The sequence below is a fragment of the Falco rusticolus genome, chromosome 4 (genome assembly GCF_015220075.1).
Source record: "Falco rusticolus isolate bFalRus1 chromosome 4, bFalRus1.pri, whole genome shotgun sequence".
Taxonomy (NCBI): Eukaryota; Metazoa; Chordata; class Aves; order Falconiformes; family Falconidae; genus Falco; species Falco rusticolus.
In genome coordinates this window covers 20,288,876-20,305,752 of record NC_051190.1, presented here as the reverse complement: position 1 = coordinate 20,305,752, position 16,877 = coordinate 20,288,876, and the positions used below count along the sequence as shown (strand labels likewise).

The following is a 16,877-nucleotide window of genomic DNA, read 5'->3' as shown; positions in this document are numbered from 1 at the left end:
TGAGCGCATGCTCCTGCTCCGTGCCAAGGTTCAGCTCAACCGTATTAGTACGAATCTCAGTGCTCAGCTCATGTGCAGGTAACTTGTTAAATTGCAGTTATTTTATCATCTCTATGAGCCCTATGTGCTCGCACTCCGGCAATTAAAAATGCATCTTGTTTTTCTAATTTTGTTTTTGACATCCCTTCCTCAGACCAGTGCCACATTTTATTACTGAAGTGACTACACTTCAGTGCTGGACATACCTTAATTATAGACTAGTATATGCATAGAAAAGTAAAGATGTCCTTTCAAGTCAGGGCTCCTACGGTAAGACTGGGTTAACAGATGCCGTGTCGAGTTTCTCTTGGTCGCCTTGAAAAGATGCCACCGTTCCCCAGCCAGCGCATCTCAGTAATTCACCACAAAACCAGGCAGTACGGGAAGCAGAGGTGGCAGCAACTTAAATCTTATTCATTGAAGAAGCAAACTGTTTTCCTCTTGTCCTTCATGCCGATGCCCGGAGCGCCACGCACCACCGCCCCGGCCCGAGTCCCCTGTGCAGCAGGAGCCGGCGGCGGGCCCGGCCCCTCCCGCGACCCCCGGGCCTGCAGGGCCCAGCCCGCCCCAGCACCGCCCGCCTCCCGCGGGGGCGCCGCGCCTGAGGTGCGCTGTCACCGCGGGCACTCCGCCGCGCTCGGGGATCCCGAGAGGTAATAGAGGTTTCAGGAAATGTATTACTATTTGATATATATTTCCTTCTAAAAAGGAGGGGGTGGGGTGGGGGGTGCGACTTACGGGAATTCTGCTCAGCCTTAATTACAGCCACACAGCTACAATACCGTGATCAGCTGGAGCCAGGGTCAATAAAACCTCGATCCGGCTCCAGCACAGACCTACGTGAACCTGATCCTTTTCCTGGGCTCCCAGCCCAGAAATCAGACGGAGTTTTTATTTAAGATGTCATGTGTCAACTTTCTCCGCCGGCACCCAGCTCGCCCAGCCCGGCTGGAGAGGCCGCCCCCCCGCTGCGGGGCGCGTTTTACGCGCTTCCCCCTGCCGCCCCCGGGTGGAGTCCAGCGGCGCCTCCCCGGGCCCTGAGGGACGGTGGCGGCTGCCCGCCCCGCTCCGCTCCCGCCGCCACCGCGGCCCCTCGGCGGCGCTGGGCCGGGCGCAGCCCCCGGAGCAGGGGAGCGGGTGGGCGGGCAGCCGGGCCCGCCCCGCCCCGCCGCCTGAAGCGCGCCGCTCGCCGCTCCAGAAGAGGCGGCGGACGCCGCAGGATTACGGCGGGTGGCTCCGCGCCGAGGGCTCCGGTGGGGCTCGGCGGCGGCTCGGCTTGAGGTGGGCAACTTCGGGGAACAAAGTTGGGCTGGCCGCCCGGGCGGCGGCTGCCCGCGGGGCCGCGGCTGAGGGGAGCGGTGTGGCGGAGGGCTCCCCTCAGCCCGCCCGCGCCGTGGGTTGCTGAGGGAGGGAAGGAGCCACGGCCTCGCGTGGGGCCGCTCCGTGGGTGCCAGAGTTGGCGGCCGGCGCGGGGGAAGCGGCTCCGGCCGGGAGCGGGGCCGCGCAGCTGCCGGGCGCTGTTCGGAAGGCGGCGGGAGGGAAGCCTGCCTGGCGTGGGGGGAGCAGCGGGGGTTGCCCTGCTGCCTCGCTGAACGCACCTGCAAGCCCAGCGCGGAAAACGAGGCTCCTGCAGGTAAGGTGCTCGGTACGTGCTTCTGCAGCACCGGGGCGAGCGCACGGCAGCTCTTCGCCTGATGGATGTCTCCTGATTGCCTTAGCGAGGCACTTCTCCCCCCTGCGTGCGCGGCGGGGGGCCGCTGCGCGACTGTCCCCCTCCTAATGCGTCTCTTCCTCGGCTGCCGGCGCCCAGCAGAACCGCCCTCGACCCCCGCGACAGCTCTGCCCCCCCCAAACGGCCCTGCCCCCCCCGCAGAGCCCCCCAGACCCCCCAAACGGCCCTGCCCCCCCCGCAGAGCCCCCCAGACCCCCCAAACGGCCCTGTCCCCCGCCGCGTCCCCAGGGCAGGGCCCGGGGGCTGCGCTCGGCGGGACCCGGCGGGCACGGCTGCTGCCAAGATGAATGTTTGCATGCTATGGTTTTTTTTTCCCCTCCCCTCCCCCCCCCCCCCCGAAAATTGTTTTAAGTGCGTCTGGAGTTACTCAAGTTCTAAAGCTGTGCTTCCCTGGCTTTGCGTTTAATTACTTACTAGTAATTGTGTCAAATTCAAGAATGTGAGTGTGTGAGCTTTTCCCCCTCTCTCATATCTCGGTGCTGGCATGCTGGTTTAAAAATAAATAACAACCCAACCCCACACCGCTCCAGTGAAGGTTTTGGGAAAAGCTTTTTCTTCTTTCTCTTGAATAATAGTTTTGCTCTTTCTGTGCATCATTCGGGACCGTTGAGTTTCGACTAAATTCTGACAAAACCAGAACTTTCCTGTCAGACGTGGGGGGAAAAGGAGCCAGGCACGAAGTTTCGGTGGCTCGGGGTGGCTCGGCACAGCTGCTGGCTCCCTGCTCCCTCTGTGCCTGTAGCGTCTCTGCAACAGCATCTCTGCAGGGTTTGTCTGCCCTGGTGTGCACTCTGTAACTAGTGGTTTGCCTTCTCTTTTCCAACTTCTTGATTTTATTTATGGTTCATACCATATGGGGTCAGAGCTGTTGATGTCCCCAGTATTGCTGTGTGACCTTGTTGCCAGTTAAGTATGGTGCCTGGCTGTGATTAACCTAAATCCAAGCACCATTTTGTTGGACTGATCTCTCTGTCGCATACATTTCTGATGTGAAATGATCCAGCAATAGCCTTGGGTGCTAACTGGTTAGTCATGATTACTTTCCTGATGACATTGACACACACACAAAATCACTAGCATACTGATTTTTAGCTGTCCTCAAAGTGCTTGTTTTACATAAGGGGACATAATGTCAGTATTTTGGGGTTTTTTTATTTATTGTGAATGCAAAAAAGTGAAAATCAAGACCTTATGAAGGACAGGCAGACTCTCCAAAGTCTTGACTGTGGTGTTTTGCAAGAGTAACTTGAACTATAGCTTAAGCAGCATGCCAAGTTTGTCCAGTGATGTAATTTTTAATGTATATGGAAAGTTATGAACAAATACTAAAATCAGTCATGAAAATGCTGAACTAAGTTTTAAGCATTGAAATTGTATTGCTACTCCATCTGAAACTATTCCAGAAATCTGTTTATTATGCAAGAGACTTACATACTGATCTAGCAAAAGAATTTGTGAAAGCATTTGAGGAAAATGATTTAGTGAAGGTGTATAATTGTTGCTAAAAATGCTGCTGACTTGATGTTGGGGGGCGGCAATTTAAAGGCATGTTGATGCCCAGGGATTCTTCCCTGTGGTGTGAGCTCTTTAGCCTGCTACCCAGGCACTTCCCTCTCTCATCAGGGCTCCTACAGGCTTTATGGTATTTTTACTTCTGTGTTACTCTTGGCGTCGCCTTGCACTGGGAATGAGCTGCAGGCTTTGAGCTGAAAGCATTGATGTTTTCTGCGTATGTAAAGTAGAAGGAGGTGCAGCTCGGGTCTGTGCTGTCAGAGCAGAGGATCTGTAAGTTGGCACTGGCATTTGCTATCGGATTTTTCCCAAGTTGGTTTTGTGAACAGTTGCTTAATGAAAAGAACATCAGGTAGGGGTTTTCTAATTAATCTGCGACTTGGTACCTTTTAAGGGAAGTAAAAATACTAGATTTCATGAGAAAGCTGCTGCAGAGTGGTGGCAAGCTCTGGCCCTGCACGTAACTCCTGTAGTTCTGGTGCTGGTGGCCTTAGGTAGGGTCTTGCACGGAAATCTGCATCTATATCCAGCTGGCTGCACGCTTTGCAAATCGTTGGGCTGGCAGGCTTAGGGATGTGTGAGTTACAGAGCCACCAAAACAACTTGTTCCTCAAATTCTCAAAGAGTAAGTCACTGTAGATACGTAGGGATGCCATATGTTCGTGTTACTTTTCTGTAATGTTTATATTGAAGTTTTTCTCCACAAACATTTGCAATCTCTCAGGCAGGGGGTGGTGGTTTTGATGGGGTTGTTTGTTTTTGTTGTTGGTTGGTTTGTTTTTTGAGCAAAACTTGCTGGGTTTTGGTTTTGTTTTTGGGTTTTTGTGGTTTGTTTTTTTGTGCCCCATCTTTATGTTCTTAAGGCATTGTAATGGGAAATTCCTGCAAGTAGGTTCAGTCTTCTTATTCTCTTTTCTGGAAAAGACAGATTCTTAAAAGTGACATAAGCCAGTGGTTTTATGAGTGTGACTGTCAGGGTTTACTCTGATACAGGAAGACACAGATTAACTGCAGTCTGCAAACAAGATTTTTCACACATTTGAAACTGTGACAGGCATGGTGGTGTGGTGCGGCTGTCTGGGGAGCCAGCAAGCCTACGGAGAGAGGGAAGAAGTTATTGGTGGTGAGGGATGACTGTGGCTGGTGGTGAGTATCCGTCCTGAGTATAAAGATGACTTTAGGCGGCTTGAGAAATAATTACAAGATGGAGCTTGATTTACTAGTAAACAGGAAATCTGCTCATCTGTAAAGTTGCTTTTTGTGTGTATTAGTTTTCATCCTTCTTGGTGCTACCTTTGGCAGCCAGGTCTGTCTTGTTCTCATATCAGATATGTAACCTTCTAGTTCATATTAGGAAACTAAGGAACACTAGATTATAGTCACCTGAGCTGGATGCATATATGCATTGAAGTTGAATGCTGCTAAAGTTACAAGTGATGGGAAATGACTTACTGAAGGGAATTCTGTGATGAGTGCATTGATTAAGTTCATGTTGTGGTGTCATGTGTTGACATGGGTGATGCTGAGATGGATTAAATGGCAAGATGCTTTGAAATCAGCTTTTGTTTAAAGATGTTTATAAACTTACTGTCTTCGTTGTTTAAAACTGAATGCGTAACAGAAGCTGTGTCTGGAAATGGGGGAGCAGAAGACTTGCCTTGGTGTTCAAGCTCTGAAATGGTTGCTCTGTTGCTGCTGTCCTTAACAAAACATAGCTGCAGTCACAGTAAGTCCTTTCCCAGGTCTTTTTTTGTTTTGTTTTGCAGCTCTACAGCTTAAGTTTCCCTCAGAGACAGACTGTTTCAGCCAAACCAGGGAAAGATCAGTCAGCGATTATCCCAATTAAAAACAATTAGAATGCAGAAACATGAAGTTAATAGAGCTGCAGTCTTCTGTTACGCTAATGTCTCCACCTTTCATTTAGTTAAGCTATTTAGAGTTGTAGCCGTAACTTCTCCATGTAGATTTGAATATCCACATTTTATAGCACGTGGTGTATGAGAATGCATTAATAGGAGGGAAAAAAAAAGCGCGAAACACCTAAAGAATCATCGGTGGTACCTTGTAATGTGCCTTAATGTAGGAAAGGATTAGGTGAAGGCTGCAGGTTTGCATAAACAGAGGAGTCCTTTCCTATTTACAGGTACTGATTCAGTGCTCAAAAGGCCACGTTGGTCTTGTGTCCATTGAGACAGATGAAAAACGGATCGAAGTTGATGGCCTTTTAAATGAAAGTGTATCCAGGAAGGTACTATTTGGATAACAAAAATGGGTTGGGGGGGGAGCTTTGATTGCAGTCAACTTAAACTTGCTATACCTAGGTGGTTTTGGTGTGCTGTCTGATACGAAGAAAACAGGGGCTAATACAGAATGAAGGGAAAGTGGCAGGAATTAAAAAAAAATATGGATTCTCAGTCTAATACTTGCTTGAATGAAGAGAGAAGGTGGTGGGCAGCTGTAAAATAATAAAAATACTTTGGGTTTTTGTGTCAAGCTAAAATAGGCATGTTTAAATTTGGTCTGAGAAAAGATCAATTAAAATACAGCTCATAATGTATATAGCATTGGTTTTATTTGAAAGAGCGGTTTTATACTTTCTAAAGTTTCACTTTTTAAATGCACTAAAGTATAATAATATTCCTTAAAATCAATGACACTTTCATTTTGCGTAGCTGACGTGGGATTTATTTTTTTTTCCCCAAACTATGACTCAGGTATTTTTAGTCTTGAAAAAGCTATCTGTTGATCAATGTAAAGAATAATTAACTGGCAAAGTAGCTGCATTTCCAGCTGAGCAAAACAGCAGGCAGAGCTACTGAGTTGTGCTCAGCCCTGAAGTGTTGTCTGCAGCCTGGTTGTGCTCTCCTGGAAAACTTAGTGAGAATGGACGGTATTTGAAACCAGGACGTGTATTTTGTTAATCCTGATGGCACATGGGGGAAACTGCCTGTGTTTGACTGTGACTCATGAAGAATTTAAAATACATACTGCAAAGCTACCAATATGAGTGAGCCCCCAGAAAATGAGGCACAGCAGCGTGGGCTATAAAAGGCTTTTGACCAAGTGCTTCAAGTAATAGGAAGAGAAAACCAAGAGATGACCGGGCTTGTCTGGGGAGTTCTTATTGATCAGTCGGTTATTGGGTGCTGGAAAATACAAGAATAAACCTCAGGGTTTTTCCATGAGAGAGTTATACTGCTAACTCACCTCAGTGCACCAAACTCAGGCAAGTACTTCTTTTAACTGGTTTGCTCTGAGGTACTTTTCACAGCAATAAGTTAGACTTTATTTATTTATTTATTTTTGTTATTTAAGAGCTTGCTGATTTCCATTATTTATCTGAGAGAATAATTCCAGACAGTCAGGCTAACACTTGTGGATATGAAGAGCATACTTTTGAAATCTGACCAAACTGTTTCTTTCTAAGCTGTTATCTGCTTTATTTCTTGTGTTTGGAGGTCTTGTAGCTGGATCCAAACACTTGGGGGGGGGGGAGAACCACCCCAAACATGATGCATATAACTCCTGCCCCCCCCGCCTCCCCCCCCCAAAAAAAAACCCACCCAAAAAAAACAACCAAAACCAACACCCCCCCCCCAAAAAAAAAAAACAAACCACCAACCAAAACCAAAACACACCCCAACCAAAAAACAGATCAAACCAAAACCAACCATAAAAACAGTTGCTCAACATCAGATTGCTTATTGTGCAGTGCTAATATGCCTCTAGATGTATTTGTATACAGGTGAGTGAAGCAACAATGCAAAGATACAGTGGAAGTTGTTTGCATTTAAAGGCTTGTTTCCTTCTGCTGCGCTGCTGTGACGGGCAGAGGGCAGGCATGAGGGTCTCTGTAATACACTGCGTATTATTTAAATTTCTGACCTGCAGTTTGAGGGGGAAACACGTATTATGATGACAAGGAGTTAATAAGCATGAGCATGAAAGAGCTTATAAAATCTTTGTGCAAGGGACATCTGATTTACAAGACAGTGCTAATGACCTCCCTGTCATGCTGGGGGCCCGTGCGCCACCTGATGCGGTGCAATTCACTCAGCTAAGGGTGGAGCAAGGCATCTAGGCTGCACCTCTACCCAGGTGTGTGTCTGGTGGTGGCAGGTGTATGTCTGCTTTTGTGATTGCAGCTTATTTGCAGCAACAGTCTGTAATGATTAAACCGGTTCAGCAGTTACAAATTAGTTCCTCCATACTGTGTTTAAATGAAGAAAACCAAATAAAGCATTGTTTTTACCCCAGTAAGTCACTTGTGTAGCACAGTGCCAGGGAAGCTGTGGACTTGAGACCTACTTTGCTGGTGAGGTGTGGTGAACACAGCGCAGGAAGCACCAGAGGCATTGGGTATAGGTACGTTTTGTATCCATTACTATAGAAGTATGGCTGTGTGCTGTTTCTTTGGTTTTGAATGCATAGTTGAGGATCAACACACTTGTACGCTCAAATTATAAGAGAGGTCAGAAATCTTGAATTTTACTTAGTACTTTTAAAACAGTAGTTTAAGCGTAACGGAAAATTTGTTATTAAATCCAGATTACTTTGCCATTTACATTTTAATCCAAGCAGTAATGGGCCACACTGGCATGAATTGTTTTTAAAAATGCTCTTCTCCCTATTCCTTTTTGTGTGTGTACTGGCTCATTTTTTTAAAAAATAGCGTACTATCTCTGTAGTACTGCTGAAATCACAGTGCCACATTTGTAGTTTGGGGAGTGTGTTTCAGTTCAATAGGCCTTGACAATTCTGAAGAGTATTATGGCTCAACATGTTTAGGTCTTTTATGAAATTTAAAATAAAATAAATTACAGCTCTTTGTAGCTGTAAAGCTCTCTTTGGAGTAAATTGGTGGGGAAAATCAACTGGTTTTCCACAGTCTGACTTAATGTAAAGCATGGCCAGCATCCCTTTTGCTTCTACTGAGGTCAGAACAGTCATTTTCAGCATATTGTGCTACTTGACTACATAAGGAGCAATCCTGTCTAATCCAATCCAGAGTGGGTCAGTAAGTGATAAATTTTGTTTAGCTTGCAAGCATACTGATTTTCATAGTTCGTTTACAGAAGAACTGTGTGTTTCTGCATTTGAAGCTGCTTTGGTTTTTGGTTGGTGTCTCTTGGCATTCCCAGTAAAATGTGCAAGATGAAAAGTACAGTTTTAATGGTGTATTACTGTGGAGATATTTTATATGGAGAAACTGGGAAATGCAACTTGTATGGTTGATGAAGAAACCATTGTTTTCTTTTCCTGAATATAATCAAATGTGTTGATTTTATCCTGGCTTTTTAAGGCGTATTGAATGTCACCTGGGTGTGTGTCTGTCTTGCTTATTGTAGTCACTTGGATGTGTGTCCGTTGTGCCTATTCTTCTGTCCTGCTGTTTGAAGATAGTCTGTTTCTAAAGCCATGAGAACTGGGTCTGCCTTTGCTACTGCCCAGCCACTTAGTGGTGCCCTCACCAGGGGCGGGGGGGGTGAGCATCAGGGTGAGCCTGGTGCTTATTAGATGCTGGAGCAGGTGGTAACCCTTGGTGGTCCTGATCTTGTAGGTGCAGGACAGTAACACTCTTCTGGGTGGTGGGACTGTGTGTTGACAGAACATATATGTGCAGGATCGTGAGCAGGTTTTATATCAAAACCTCATGATTAAACTGTCAGCATTTACTGTGGTGACTTTTAATTTAATTCATAATTGGTGCTTGCTGCTACAAGTGTAGTACAGGTCGTTGTGTGTGCAAAGCTGAGGTTATGAGTGGGAGGAAAGCTCTTCGGCACTCTGATTGATTATTTAACGTCTCAGTCAAGTGTGTGATGTAAGCTGTAAATGACAGTAAAAAGAAAAGGCTGTATATGTATGTATGTTTTACTAGGGTAATTTATAAAGCTGAGTATAGGTTGATAGCGCTTCTGCTAGCTCATCACATGACTGTCAGTACCTCTTTCCCATTGAAGTGTGTTGTGCTCAGGGATTATGTTGCTGGAGAATTCAGTAATAACAGTAAAATGTTTGTTGCACTATTAAGAACAACTGCTCTAAAGAAACCTAGCACAGTGATCAAGAGCCGTTGGCAGGTGCACTGTCTTATATGCGTGTGCACTTTGAGTCTTTCTCTTTCATTCTAGATTAGTAGAAGAAGACCCTAAGTTCCTAAAGTTTGTAGTCCTTCATGTGACCTTTTCAATTGCACAGTCCCTGGTATCTGTTTAAGCATTTAAGTATATGTTTTTAGCAACGTGTACCTCCTCTGGATAAAGATTTATTGATTCTACAGAGGTGCTACAAATACTTGTTAGGTTCGTGCACATATCCTTAGCAGTGTAGGGGAAGCCTTTACTTGTATACCAGACTTCCACCAGAGAGAATACATGTTTTCTTTTAGATTAAAGATCTTTCCATTCATACCAAAAGGAGAAAGATGTACGTACATTTACTTGACCAAGCAGCTCCCCATTAAAACTGGTGGAAGGTGGCTGGCTAAAATCATGCTGGAAGCTTCTTTCTTCCATTAAGGTTCAGCTTGGTGGCAGTTCACCTGAACCTTTACTTAAACCAGTGCCAAAGCCTGCAGAATGTCTTTTTAAATGTCTTTTTCTTCTTGACAAGATAAAGGGCAGCAGCTGCTCATGTGTAACACATCCATTTTTTTTGGACATTTGTCTGTTTTCTACTCTTGACTAAACAAGAGTTAGCCTTTGTCCCAGAAGTAGCTAAATTTATGTAAACTGGAGTTATTTTCCTCTTCTCCCCTCACTTTTGAGCCCCTGCCTTCTTGCATAGCGCTATTCTCTTGCTGCTTGTCTCACATGTTTCCTGTTCTAAAAAATCTGTTGAAATTATAGTGGAAAAAGTGATGAAGCCTTACCGAGAACTGGCAAATGATTTGTGGAATCAAATACAATTACTGGAGTAGTTGCATATATACAGTGGTTTTCCTTTTATATGTTTATCTTTAATCTGTTTATAGATCTTGGTTCCTCACTATAATTGTTGTAAGTATTGGATTTTGAATCTTGTGTTGACTATCTTTGATATTGTACTGCTGAGGAAAATAAAAGTCTGTATGGCTCTGGTGAAGAGCTGTTTCTAATGCTTTAAAAGCTGTAGTTAGTCTACTTGAGCATCCTTTTCCCTTGATAAGCTGAAAATGTAAATGTAAGAGGCTTTGTGTCTAACAGTGCTATTCTTCTGTGACTGTCACATGAAGAAGAAGTAGGGTTTCCTCCCCTCTTCTCCTTGGGAGAATAACAAAAGACTGTGTTTTGCGTGGCATGTGTTTTTGGTAGTAGGTTCTTCCCTGCCATGTGACTATGGTTCGCACTCCAAAATCCAGGTACTAGAAAGTTCCAGTATTTCGTCAGGTGCACTCGTAGACTGGAAAGCTGTTCTGCAGATCTGTCCTTCTACAAAACAGCTGAAATAAGTGAATTTTCATCAAGAAACGCACCATCCTTTTCAAAAGCACAGCCCCCAGGGATCCCTGGTTGGAGAGGTGAGCGGTCCCAGCCTTGCTGAGAACTGGCTTCTGTGCACCTGCCATGGTTAGTGCTGTGCCCTGACCTGGCGTTTGGCACTGCTGCTGTGCTTCCTCTGGAAGTCGTGATGGTGCCATTCGGTGTCTCTGTGCGAGGCACTGGGGTCCAGAAAAGGATCATGGACTCTTCTTAGTTTTTTCCACATTTTCTTCAACAACTTCCAAGAGGAGCATGGTGTCTTTTTGATGTTTGTTATTCCCAGCTTTGATGCACAGCTTAATCAAGATTGTTGTGAGACTTCAAGGTTTTTACCTTGTCGTTACTCTGTCCCAAGAATATTCTGGACTAGTTCAGTTGTGGGTTGATTGGTTTATTTTCAGGTGAAAAATCTGAACAATTTACTGTAAGTCTGTTTTTCATACTAGAATTACTATGGTACATGGAGAAATAAGTATAAATATCTCTAGATGACTGCAAAGCAGCTTCTTTGTAGTTTGTTTCAGAGTTTCTGAGAGGAACCTATCTCTTGCTCATACTGCCAAAGCTCAGGAGCTGGGCTTACTGTGCAGATGTCCTGTGTCATGCAAGGGAAACATCGAGGAATACAAGTATGGCACTTACCTCCTCTACTAAACTATACCTAGCTCTTCCTGGGCAGGTGGGGTGTTTTTCTGGGTGGGAGGGGGCGCTTGGGTGTTTGGGTTTTTTTGCTTCTTTCATTGATAGGAGGACAGAATGACAGTGCTTAAGAGGCATCTGTCCCAAGTGTAACTTAACTTGAAAGCTGTTTTGGTATCACTTGCTGAACGTACTCTAGAGTTAAGAAAGTTGCATAAGCTCCTTATCTGAAGCTAAGCAGCTTAAAGAAGTTGCAAAGCTCCAGCACCTTGTGCTTCGTGCTGTTGAACTGTTTTAACATACAATCTTCTCTTCTCCCAGCATCTGAGCATCCTAATGTTACAGATTTTGATAACTTGCATAGTTAACTGCTCATGCCTGTTTGTTATCCTGAAAGAACAGAAAGCTCCCAGATGTTTCACATAGTCGTGATTTAAAAAAAAAATTTAAAAAATCAGTAAAACATGTGAAACTGGTAGAAAACAGTAGTAAGGCTTGTTGAAACTAAACCTGAAATTTTCTCCAGTCTGCTTTCGTTCTTAGATAGACTCTAGATGGCTTAATGCAGAGTAGGCATGAGTTCTGGTCTGGGCCATTTGATCCCGTTAAGACCTCATCAGGTGTCTGCTGCATTTCTGGGAACCTCAGATACTGCTGTGGTAGAAGTTGCCAGGTGTTCCCTGAAGCTCTTTACACTATAGTGTGAAAAGAATTACATGTAAGCCACAAACGTATGAATTGCTGATAACATAGGTGTACTTTTCCCTTTTGTGTCCAAGGATGCTCTCTTTCCAGCAGGTAATAGTCTACAATGCTACTTCTAAGAGAACCAGGCTTGGAATTTGTAATTGATGCATACAACATCATCTGGAAGGGGAAAATCATAGGGTTTTTTTTTTTTTTTTCTTCTCTGCAGGTATCTTAGTAAAATAAGCAGAAAAAATAATCTCCTTTATCCGTATGACCCTTTACAGTACTGTAACAAAGTTGGTCTTCTCCCAGCCCTTGGTTCCCCGCAGCAGGGAGGGAAGAATCGGTACGTTCACCACATCTTCAGAAAAAATTAAAGTGCATCAGTTAGGGGAATAAGAACTGCAGACAGTTAACTGTCTGCAATTCTAATTCAAAATTCCTCAAATTCTAAATGTATAAGGATCTACACTTTTCCTTTCCAGAGGACTCAGCAACTGTCCAATAAACGTGATAAAGGTTGTAATGAGCATAATGTTCTTGGATTAATTTATCCCTGTACTTCCTGGGAAGTAGCTTTATATAGCGATTTGAACTAGCTGAATGGCACTGTGAAAATAAGTTGTTTGAGATACAATCGGGTGTTGCAGCAGAGAGCTGACTCTTTCCTTTTTTTATTTGCACAAAAGAAATGTTAATGCTGCAGTGATGCAACACACTTAGACTTCAGATACACTAAATTTAACCTGTAATGAACTTACGGAAGTATGCCCAGTTACTCTTATGAACTGGGGGGTGGAAAAGTGCTAGTGTGTATTTTACTTCTCTTGTCCCTAACCAGGTCAGGTTTTGCTTCTGCAACAAAAGCAACAATGAATTTTTTTGCAGTCATCTTAGAACCACCTTTTGCCATTACTTACTGTCAAAGTCTTAGTGTTATGCAAAGTCACACTCAGTATTTGTGTGGATGTTTTAAGCAAACAGCCAACTCCAGTTACCCCGAGGAGGGTGCAACAAGCCCAGTGGGGTCTGTGTCTCTACGGCTGCTGCTCTGTGGAGCTGGTTCCTCTCCCTGCCTCTGGCAGCTACAAGCAGTGTCCTGAGTGCTGGCTTCAGCCCCTGTTTACTTTACAGATGCAGGCAACTGTAATTCTGGGCACACTTGTTATTTGTGTTATTTATCTGGTTCCTTTGTGAATCCTCCTGAGCCCTGAGTGATCTATTATTCTGATAAATTCCACAAATTCTCTGCATTGTGTGAGGACTTCTAAAAAATACAACCCTTCTTTGTTTCACCGGGATATATTTTACATACCTTAGACTTTTCTGACTAAAAGATGCTGGTACTTCTAGAAACAAAATCCCAGCAAGGCTTTATCATCAGTTGACAAACTTGTGTTAAGGTTTCCTGCCCCTCCACTGTGTGAAATATATGTGGATCCAATTAATATTATAGGAATGTGAAAGAAGTCTTGAAAACCCCCTTTGACACTGGGCTTTGAAAAATCTTGCTTCCTGGATTGTATGAGAGGTCAGGTGAATTTAACGGTCTTGTTAGTCAAAAAAGGCTCCCAGGAACCTTTGTAGAATTAAAATTACTTTTTATGACTTAAAGCCAGGCATTGTAGGCACAGCTTCAAGTACTCTTGTACAAGGGTGTTTTGTAGATTAATTTCTACTTTTTGTTCCTGCTTTAATGATACCACTTAAAACCAGGCATAATATGTGCTTTAAGGCTCTGTTTCAGCATAAGTTTCAATTTCCACCTTCCCTCTCCTGTACAATGATGGATGCAGAGTTGTCACAAATATTTTAGTAATTGCTGCATCTTTCATGCCATGTGTCATAGGTCTGACTATTCAAATTTCACATTCAACTTAGAATAACCTCTCCCTGTGAGGAAGAGTAAGAACACATCTAATATATGTGTTGAAACACACGTGTACTCATTGTTTGTGGAGGATCTTTTCCCTTGATGAGGGTAACTCCAGAAAAAGGTAGTGTAAAAGACCTTGATTTCTGTAGGAGCATTTGGAAAGTGCTAAGGGGTGCTCCCCTAGGTCTAAGATGATTAGCAAAAATTATTGGGTAGGGCTGTCCAGGAGGAGCTTTTGCTCTCTTGGCTATAGCACAGGAAAATACAAATTCAGTGATAGATTGAAGTTAGGTAGCATGTCTCTAGTGTAACTGTTCATAAAGGATTTCTGTTGTCTCCTGGCCTCTTTCTTCCTTTCCTGGCTCAAAACACAGGTATGTTGTTAAATTAAATAAACAGTTTCCATTCAGTGCTTTCAATAAAAGGTGGTAGTGAATCTTGCTAAAGGGAGTAGAGAGCTTGGCTGCTTATAGCTCACTGCAGAAGGGCTAAGCTTTCTAGTTCAGTGGGTTTATTGGTTCTTAAAGAATTATGAATTTAGTTTGTGGTCATTTCTGGGAAAGTGCTTTCTCTTGGTCTGCGGGAGACTATTAATAGTGAGAGCAGTGCCACGTGCATTAAGAGAACCTTGGAGGTCCAAAAGAAAAACAGCATCTTTTGGGATCTGGGACTTGTTGCTACCTTCCTGTTAGACACAGTGGGAAAGAATTTTTCTTTTTTGAAGAAAAAGTAACATGATGGGTTGGGAAGTGGAGCTCTGAGTGTAGATTTTCTGAATCTGTATTTCAAACTTGATTTAGCACTGTGGATGACTTCAGAACAATATTGTCATAATTTTTGTTAGGATGAAATAAAACTTTTGAACCTCAAAATTTAAATTTGGGTTTCTTTCTGCACCCTCCCTCACTGGTGCGCGCTCTCTGTGTGACTTCCCTGCAGGTTTGTTTTCCAGCCAGTGTTTTGTACCAAGGTACTCTTAGTACTTTACAAACCAGTTAACCTCCCTCCCTGTTGTCTTTTCCTTCCGTGGGCTTTGAACCTCTGTCAGACAGAGATTACCTGATTTGAATTTAGTTTCCAAGTCAAGAAATTGATTTTTCAGTATTCCAGATATTCTGGGGTTCATTGCTGCCAAATGTTATCTCAGTGTAGCGCTCTGCTCCTTCCAGTTTTGTTTAGTTTTTTAAACCAAAGCTGTCGAACTTACTCAGCAAAGCCAATGGTAGTCTTTATCACATCTAACCTTGTACTGATATGTAAAGAGATCTTAAACGCTGCTTTTTCTCAAGCTTTTTATTTTCCCTTGGAAGTGAGGCCTCCTTACATGGGAAGGATAAACACATTGTTTTGCAGTTCTCAGACTAACAAGTCTAGTACACTTTAGTTTGGGTTTTGTTTTTTTTTTTTTGTGGCCATAAGCTAAGAAGTCTATACTTTTTTGGTGGCCATAGATCAGCTGTGGTCACATGCCTTAATTTGGAGACAAACCCTAACATTCCTCCTTTAGTATCAATGGAAGAAAATGGTTGAAATTTAACCTCTAGTTTTCTTTTTTTTTTCAAATTACCATCTTAGAGTGAGACTGTCTCCAGGCAGGAAACATAGGTAACGTGGATACCCAAATAGTTATGTCTGAATTATGCAAAACTGAGATTACCTGTCCATTGTTCATCATATTTTCTTGTTCCCCTTTCCATCATGGGGGTTCGGGTACTGTCCCCTTCCAGTGGTGAGTTAACGTGTATCTGAACTAATGCTGGAATTCAATTTGCAGTCGTAAAGGGGAGTAGAGGTGTGTGGGGCAAAACAGAGTAAGTGAGGAATGGGAAGAGTTGGGGAAGTGTTCTATTAAAACAAAAATGATAATTAAAATTTACCATATTCTGTAGTCTTAATAGTGTTAAACGATTTTATGGTTACTGTTAAACAGTGCACTGTCATGTGCAAGCTAATCAACCGTGCTAATCAACTGACATCTGTAATGGCTTTAGCATATTCTCCAATGGGTATTATTCTGCCTGCTAGTTCAGTTTAAGTGTTTTTTCTGTTATCATCTCACTCTGGGGTCAGTATTTCTGCTACTAGTTTGAAATTTGGCTGAAATGCAGTATTCAAGTTTTCAGGCAATATCTCAGTTTCTTTTTTTTAAAAAAAAACTTCACTTAAAAATATTTGAGCATTTTATTTCTATTCGTAAGAAGAGGAAAGTCTCTCGGGCTGAGTAACTTTTAAAGTGAAACTTCACAGGCATCAATGCAGATTAAGCTGCCTTGGTCTCAAGTAAGGAGAACAGGGAAAAAAAGTATTGAAATGGGTTCAGCTATAACCATTCAGCTGTGACTTTGAGCTTTTCTTTCCTTTCACATCAGTGCTCTGTGCTGCGGCGGATTATTTTCTTGCATGTGACTTTGAGTGAGATAATCATAGACAGGATAGATTAAGGGTACCTGTGGCCATATCTCCTGAAGCTCAGTTCCTTGCTGAAATTGGTGAATTTTTCTATCTAGCTCCTCCATTCCCAGGCTATAGATATTTCAAAAGAATAGGAAAAGGCTGGTAAGACTGTATATAAAATGTAAATTGCACGTGTTTTACCTTCCGCACCCCTCCCCATGTTTACTTATATTCTTGAAGCATTTATGCCATTTTGCCTTTTTCTTTTTTTTTTTGTCTGTTCAACCGTGTAAGACTGATGTGGTTTACTCCTTGTGAGTAGTTGCCTTGATGTAGAGCGCTGTGCACGGCCTAGCGTTACACTTAGCTTCTCCATCACTGGAGGCAGTTTGAAAGATGCACAGAGCTTTGGAGCAGAAGACTCTCCAGAGGAGCTTGGTGCTGTTGGCTTCCCCAGCCAAACTCCTCTGTGTCTGAACACTGAGTTGTGTTTTCAAAAAATATCTATCCAGTGTGTATATACTGGTTTAGA

At 43.6% G+C, this 16,877-nt stretch overlaps 1 protein-coding gene across 2 annotated transcripts in view; it reads left to right on the top strand.

Annotated features, from left to right (window-relative positions):
* Window positions 1-1,211: 1,211 nt before the first annotated feature.
* The window catches only part of LOC119147510 (contactin-3-like), a 109,362-nt gene continuing 93,696 nt past the window's right edge, over window positions 1,212-16,877 (top strand). For both annotated transcript variants that reach the window (XM_037386646.1, XM_037386644.1), the window contains exon 1: window positions 1,212-1,320. The gene's annotated coding sequence lies outside the window, so the exon portion shown is untranslated. The remainder of the gene's footprint in view (window positions 1,321-16,877) is intronic.